At 40.0% G+C, this 8,093-nt stretch overlaps 1 long non-coding RNA gene across 1 annotated transcript in view; it reads right to left on the reverse strand.

The window, feature by feature from the left end:
* Positions 1–1,509, reverse strand: part of LOC136884975 (uncharacterized) — a 36,080-nt gene extending 34,571 nt beyond the window's left edge. The window contains exon 1 of the long non-coding RNA XR_010861444.2: positions 1,451–1,509. This is a non-coding gene — a long non-coding RNA (uncharacterized lncRNA). The remainder of the gene's footprint in view (positions 1–1,450) is intronic.
* Between the last annotated feature and the right edge of the window lie 6,584 nt (positions 1,510–8,093).

Below are 8,093 nucleotides of genomic sequence, written 5' to 3' on the forward strand. Positions count from 1 at the left end.
ACACTAAATAAATAATAAATACGAATGTCTAAAGTACCACCCACTCTGAAAGTTCTTAATATTTTCCATTTCTTCTTGAAGACCAGCCTACTTGCCATTCTTAGGACAATGAAGGTAGGACAACAACAGATTGATAAAGAAAAATAACGTAAGAAGTGTAGTACACAAGACGAAACAACAGTACGGAACAACTAGATTCTCAATCAAAACTAGATTCTCAATCAAAACTTAGTCAGGAACCTTAATTAGGTTTCACCGATTGCTGAGAATATCAATTCAACAAGACACTGTTTCACAGGAACACCTGTAGAAAGGTGAAGAGGATCGTGACCGCAACTGATAGGAGGATCTGTAACTTTAAAGCTTTCCAGTCTGCCGAACAATAAAGCATACCTGTAAATAAAAAAAAAAAATAAAAAAAAAAAAAGTAACCACACTAGTGTTTGTTTGTAGTAATTAACATTAGTGATTTATTTAAATTTTACATAAATTTGTTCTGTAGATTATGTATTGTATTTTACGTAGGTTAGTTTTTTTAACTTTAGTGAGCCTCACAGTGTAGGGGTAGCTTGCCTGCCTTTTACCCGGAGGCCCTGCGTTTTATTCCCGGCCACTCAGATCTGAGGGCTGGTTCGAGGTCCACTCAGCCTACGTAACTACAATTGAGGAGCTAGAATTATATTTATATCAATTTATTAAGAATGAGCTGTGTGATTAATTGAAAAATTGTTAGTGTAAGTTATATAATATTGTATTTTAGGAAAATGTTTCCTTCTCTTGTTCATTTATCTGGGCTGAGTGGCTCAGACGGTTAAGGCGCTGGCCTTCTGACTTCAACTTGGCAGGTTCGATCCTGGCTCAGTCCGGTGGTATTTGAAGGTGCTCAAATACGTCAGCCTCGTGTCGGTAGATTTACTGGCACGTAAAAGAACTCCTGCGGGACTAAATTCCGGCACCTTGGAGTCTCCGAAAACCGTAAAAGAGTAGTTAGTGGGACGTAAAACAAATAGGCCTAACATTATTATTATTCTTGTTCATTTAAAATTTTGTGCTTGATAATAATGTATTTTTGTGTACCATTTGCCGAGGTAGACACCTCATTTGCAAATAAAGTGATTTTGATTTGATTTGAGGGTACGAGTTGGTGGAGAAAATAACTTATATGAAAAGCTTAATTTTTTCCAATGCTCCAATGCTACCGTTACTTTTAAAAGGGGTCGTTATATTTATCGTATTCTCACAGTTGGACCAGATAACATAAAACATATATGGAACTTTTTGTATAATCTGTTTGAGGAAATGTTTAGGTTACGTGAATGATGTTGATCCATGAAATATCACTGTAATATGTCACAAATGGAAGATAATAATTGCGTTTACTCAAATAAAGTCTCAAATGGGAGGTTGATTAGAAAATAATACTAAATATTTTATTTTAGAAAATACATACTTTACTGCTTTAAAACTACTATTTCTGCTACGTCCTACATCGCAGCGCTTCCGTTAGTGTTTTGTTTTTCTAACACTGTCGTGTGTGATGTCTTTGCTCACTGAAATTCTTTGGTATCGTTTTATTGATTGTTTTCTTTTTTCTCATTCGATGTAATTTGAAGGGCTGTCATTTCATGTGCCCTAACTGATTCATTAAACGATTTATTGGTCCAGGGATCATGCTATTTTCCTTTTTTAAAATGTATATGTACGTATTGGTCCAGAGATCATGCTATTTTTCTTTCAACAAAATACAAAAGATAATGAGAAGGACCTCAAGAAAGAAATGTTTTTATTATTGAAAACGCACACATACCGCAGGGGCGTATATAAGGGGGGGGCCCAGGGGGCCTGGGCCCCCCCCCGAAAAATGTATAAGCCTTGAAGAACCGGACCAAAATGATGGGGATTTTCGATCGTTGTTGAGATACCGAGCCAACAGTTAGCAGTTTATGTGCCAAACCTGGATGATTTTTGTAACTCACTAAAAGAACGCTTTGAATCTCACAAGGAAATAGTTGCATCCTTACAAAACATCCTTCCACAATTGTGTATCGTAACAGATTTCGGTTCACTGGAGGCTGCTTTTAGTTTCTACGAAGGAGATCTGTCACATAAAGAGATTGTGCAAAGTGAGTTTATGTTGTGGAAAGAAAAGTGGAGTCAGGAAAATCCTTCAAATCTTCCCAAAATGGCTGTAAGTTCTCTAGAAAAATGTGACAAGACTTTCTTCCCCAACATTTATACCCTTCTCAAATTACTCGCCGTTCTTCCTGTTTCCATCGCAAACGTAGAAAGAACTTTCTCTAGCCTAAGGAGACTGAAGACTTACTTAAGGAACAGCACATCTGAAAGTAGGCTTAACGGGCTTGCTTTACTCTCTATCCACAGATACATTATAGTTAGTGACGAAGAAGTTCTTGATAAGTTTGCAAGTGTACCAAGAAACCTGGACTTCGTTTTGTAACCATTGGTGTACTGTATGTATGTATGTGTGTATGTGTGTATGTATGTATGTGTGTGTGTATGTATGTATGTATGTATGTATGTGTGTGTGTGTGTGTGTGTATGTATGTATGTATGTATGTATGTATGTATGTATGTATGTATCAGCCCAAATCAATGTTTCCTTTTTCCTTCCTAAAGTGTTTGAAATCGACTGACCTCTTAAAATTACTTAACCTAACCTTACATCAATCTTGGCCCCCCCCAAAAATATATTCTATATTCGCCACTGACATACCGGTACCGTGCAATAAAGATAATTACATTACATTTACATTACTTTTCTTTGCTATAAGCTACGATGGATTTCTGTCTATTCCTGCATTTTATAATATGGTAACCATCACAGAATTCCAAGCATACCTAACTCACGCACATACATGCGTATTTGGTTCGTGAAATAATTTGTTGCAGCACACCTTGTGGTGAAAACCATGGATCGCCAGTGTCGTCGTCACATGTCACATATCATGATTAGCTTCCATCCAGGTCCTGTCTTGCATAGAAGTCCTCCGGTATGTTGTTTTCCTTCTCATCCAGGTCTTGTATAAGCTGTTTGAAGCTGGTAAACTTACTAGCTGGAAGTATGAGCTCACATCTCAGATCCTGTATTAGAAGGTCTCCCTGGTGAGCTCATACACTAGCCTCGATCTTGCATTCTGCGGGACTCCTAAAATTTTCTTCAGGAACGGTATCTAGCCTTTACTCGCTCCAATTCTTCCAGCTGTTTGTATGTGAGGTATTCTCCCACCAATTTTAGGCCATACGCAGTGATTTAGTTGGACCGGAACGGGCCGGAACGCCGTTCCGGAAAACATTTTCCCGCTTTAGAATGACGTAACATTTTTACATTCAGTAAGAAAATCTTACAATCCATGCATAGCGCTGAAACGTCATGGGTGTACCCTTGCGGACTAATATTGAACCTTATGGTTTTATGTTCATATTATCTGCGCACTTTTTAGTGATAGATTTACACCCTAGTGCTGAAGCGGGCGACTTTGGCTATCTTCGAGATTCGTATTGGCAACCTTTGAAACACAAACTAAGAATCGCTTATCGTCGCTGTGCGCCATCTGGCGTACACTTTAAGTACTCGTACTGTTGTTGTTTACACAGCAAAGCTAAACTATAGAATTCATGCTAGGAACACTTTTCGCAACGGGAAATGTTATATAGTATTAAATATTGTGTGTGTGACACAGTTGTTTGCTTAAAATAATAAAGGTTTATAAAATTCATATCGATCGATCATATTATCGATTCAATTCAGATTTTATTTCCATTCAGTTGGCAGTATTAACGGAACCCTTCTTACTTCTCCAACGAGTACAAAAATCTATCACTAAAAAGTGCGCGGATACCATAAATGAGATCCACACCGAAAAGAGAAACAGGCTGCTGGTTGCAAGATCAAGCGGACTTATTTTCATAAGCAGCGTTTGACTTCCTGTTCATATATTTAACCCACAACCATATGTCAAGTCATGGCTACGAAAGGGGAGACGTTCATCTGATGAAACGACTTGTCGGAAACATGAGGCCGCTGATTTTGACACCCAATACGAGTCCATCTGGAAATTGCTGAATTAATAAGGTGAGTTCCTGTAAATATTTTTTTCCAACTAAATCACTGGCCATACGTCAGAACAGGTAGTATCTTCAACACAGCTGTGCTGACCGATAGTTGCGTGATGTTTCTGATTTCATTCATAGCTCTATAAGGCCGCCACTGCTCTAGATCTTATATGGAATCTGAAACTTTTTCCCTTGTTTGGATTGTGATGCCTTGATATTTAAAACTGTTAGCCCTCTTGAGTAGTTTGCCCTTGCATTTGACGTTCTCTGCTTCAGTGTGTCTTCCTCCTTTCCTAAGCACTACCAGGTACCGTCTTCTCTTCGTTTATCTGGATGTCGTTTCTCTCCGCCCATTCACATAGTGTGTTTATCGATACTTGCAGTTTATATCTGTCGCTGTGATGGTCATGTCATCAGCGTATATGTATGTGCTTGTTCCGTCCATGACTAGCCTATAATAACAGATCATAGCAGTGGTGTATACTGAGGGCTACCAAAGCTATCAGTGAAGCCCAGATCACAATTGAGTGATGGAAGTCTAAAGCAAATTGTAATGTAAGCATCTGAAACATTGTTCCATTTACAAAACTTGAAAGCAGTGAGAAAAAACGTCGCGCATATTTCTGAGAGCAAGGCATCGGAGACTGATATTGCAGCCCAGACTCTCGTCCCTCTCCCCTCGACTCGCCACACGCGGCTTGCTGATGGATATCGGATAGGAGCGAGGACCGGCGGAGGATGGGTGTGCTAGGCTTCGGTCCGTCAGATCGCCACTGCTAACTATCAACCATGCGTTACTCATCGTATATACTTCCTCACCTCATACTTCTGAATGATAGGCTATAGATAAGAGTGTGTGGGAATTTCTCACTCCCGTTTACTTCTACATCCTTGTAAGAAGAGACTGCAGGGCTGCTGTTAGATGAGCAATATCGTTTTATTTTCATTGGTAGATCTATTAACATGAAAAGCCATCTTTCAGGTTTAGTGTTTTCTTTTGTTGGTTCGAATCGAGCCCATGTTCATGGGTCGGACACCACCACTGATCTCCCGAGGAAGCTAATTAACCAGTGATTGATGGGAACGACCGCTGTAAAATAATAATAGTCTAATAATAATAATAATAATAATAATAATAATAATAATAATAATAATAATAATAATAATAATAATAATAATAATAATAATAATAATAATAATAATAATAAAGGGGCACGGCATCTATACAGGCTTGGTGTTGACCTAATGGGGATAAAATGAATGGCGAAGACATCGTAAACACCCAGTCCCCAAGCCAGGGGAATTAACAGTATGAGGGGGTTGATTCTGGAAACTGAACCGGGGCCATCGGACCAAAGGCAAACGTTCTATCCATTTAGCCACAAAGCCGGACTTTCATTTGCTAAACCTTAGGCTACCATCTCCCCTGATCAGGAGTTGAGCATTGGCAGTAGCAGAGGTCGGGGCAGTAGCCTGTAAAGCAGCCTTCACAACACAGCAGGTTTCTCCATTGGCTACTGGCTGCAGCTCAAAACGCTGAAAGCTTGACGTTCACTAAACCAACCATCGAAAAGAAGTAACCTAATTCTAGTGGTAGCCCATGTCTTAATCCCAGCATACGCCACTGGATCATAGCTAGTTTCGCTCTTGCTACCACATCATACAAGAAGGCAACATAGAGAGAGAGAATAAGAGGAAGTCTTCATTAATACTGACGGAACCACAACGCCACATCACATGAGGCACGTAGGACGAAATAAGCTAGATTAAGCGGGGAAAAAGCTACAGCGGGAATATTGTCCTTTTGCCCCTAAACGTTGGATTAAATAAGCTAGATTTAGCGGGGGGAAAAGCTAAGTTGGCAACACTGTTTTTTTTTTTTTGCTAGGGGCTTTACGTCGCACCGACACAGATAGGTCTTATGGCGACGATGGGATGGGAAAGGCCTAGGAGTTGGAGGGAAGCGGCCGTGGCCTTAATTAAGGTACAGCCCCAGCATTTGCCTGATGTGAAAATGGGAAACCACGGAAAACCATCTTCAGGGCTGCCGATAGTGGGATTCGAACCTACTATCTCCCGGATGCAAGCTCACAGCCGCGCGCCTCTGCAACACTGGTTTAAGCCACGGAGATTTTGGTAGACGTTTTATTTTACCACATTACAATTTGTTGATAGCAACCTTCAATATATACAGCTGATAGCAAACCAAAGAGTATAAACTGCAGAAAACATAGACTATGCGAATAAATCGAAGGAGAATAATTTTATAAGTACCGGTACCCTAATGGCGAAAAACAAGGGAACCGACAGGCGTTGGTATTCAGTCTGCCGTGAGTTGGACCCATAGACGCTACCGAGATAAAGGTTGATAGTTTGCCAACTTAAGTGCGGTAATATATAGGCCTATATATTTGAGATCTTGATTCAATACTATATAATAAAACTTTCACCAAAGGAACAATATTGCAGATGCATTACAATTAAATAGAAGTACAATTTGACAGACGCTAAAGAGACTGCCAGAGTGATGAATGCGCGCGGCAAGCCGGTGAATCATACCTGTGTCCGTGACATTTGGCAAAAAAAACAAACACTGTTACCCTTCCTCACTGCACAAGCAAAGTCTCCACTAATTGGTGTGGTGCTATACAAATCGGTTAGCCGTGACGAACGACATTTTTGCGCGTTTTTTTGTTTGTTTTTGTTTTGCTATTTGTTTTACGTCGCAGCGACACAGATAGGTCTTAATGCCGACGATGGGACATGAAAGGCCTAGGAGTTGGAAGGAAGCAGCCGTGGACTTAATAAAGGTACAGCCCGAGCATTTGCCTGGTGATAAAAATGGGAAACCACGGAAAATCATCTTCAGGGCTGCTGACAGTGGGGTTCGAACCCACTATCTCCCGGATGCGAGCTCACAGCTGCGCGGCCGTAACCAAAGAGGATAGATGCAATCCCGCAATATTATCTCCATAATGATTGACGTTATATAACTAATTCTTTGTTAGAAGGGTCCACTGATTGAGGTTAGACTTGAAATACTTCACTTCGAGGCAAAATGCCTTTAATTATTAATATCGCTCATTTCATGCCTACTTGCGTGCCATCTACAGAACCTGTCTACAACTATCTACACGTTATGAATGACCTCCAGCGCCATCTTAAATTGGGGACGGAAACTACCTGAAGCTAGCTACAGATTGGAACCATTAAGCCCCACGAGACTTTCACCGGGGTGCCCCTAACTGCGTATATTTGCTAATACGGTAATTTGGTTAATAGTTAAAATGAATAAAGGAAAGAATCAGCTGATAAGACAAGAGGGCTTGTACCAATTTGTTTTTATTTAAATAATTCATATAATTCCTAGTTTCAACAGGCTGAAATGGAATAACCATGTAATGCTCCCCCTCTGCCCCCTCCAACCCCCAACTCCAACCGTCGCTACTGCTCCTTTCCATCCACACTTCTATGCATACTGGACCAAAGATTTTCCTAAGGATTTTCCTTTCTTATTTTTTAAAATTTTAAGTTAGTGGTCTGCATCCAGTGATCATGGTTTCGGATGCGTATAATGCTTCAGGCTTAATTACAGTGTTAGTGTTTTAATTTAGCGTTCCGAGTTATTGATTTCTTGTTGTACCTATACCATATAATTCTATAGACTTCGCTAAATCGAAATTTTATCTCTGTTTGCTTTACGACCAGATGGTTGGATGATTCCCCCTAAGTATTTGAAATTATTTACCTATTATTATTATTATTATTATTATTATTATTATTATTATTATTATTATTATTATTATTCGCTAATGTTCTAATTACCCACACTAACCCCTGAAGGCTCCTCGACATGCTCGCAAACGTTTTTACGGGGTACTGCACCCGTATACAATTTCGTCTTAGAAGCGCGCATCTCCCTGTGAATGGGGCGGTAGAATTAACACCCACGGTTGCCTGTCGCAGGAGGCGACTAAACCAAAAGAACCCCACGGGCTCTGAACTTTGGAGCGTGCGGT

This window comes from Anabrus simplex, chromosome 13, assembly GCF_040414725.1.
Source record: "Anabrus simplex isolate iqAnaSimp1 chromosome 13, ASM4041472v1, whole genome shotgun sequence".
Lineage (NCBI taxonomy): Eukaryota > Metazoa > Arthropoda > Insecta > Orthoptera > Tettigoniidae > Anabrus > Anabrus simplex.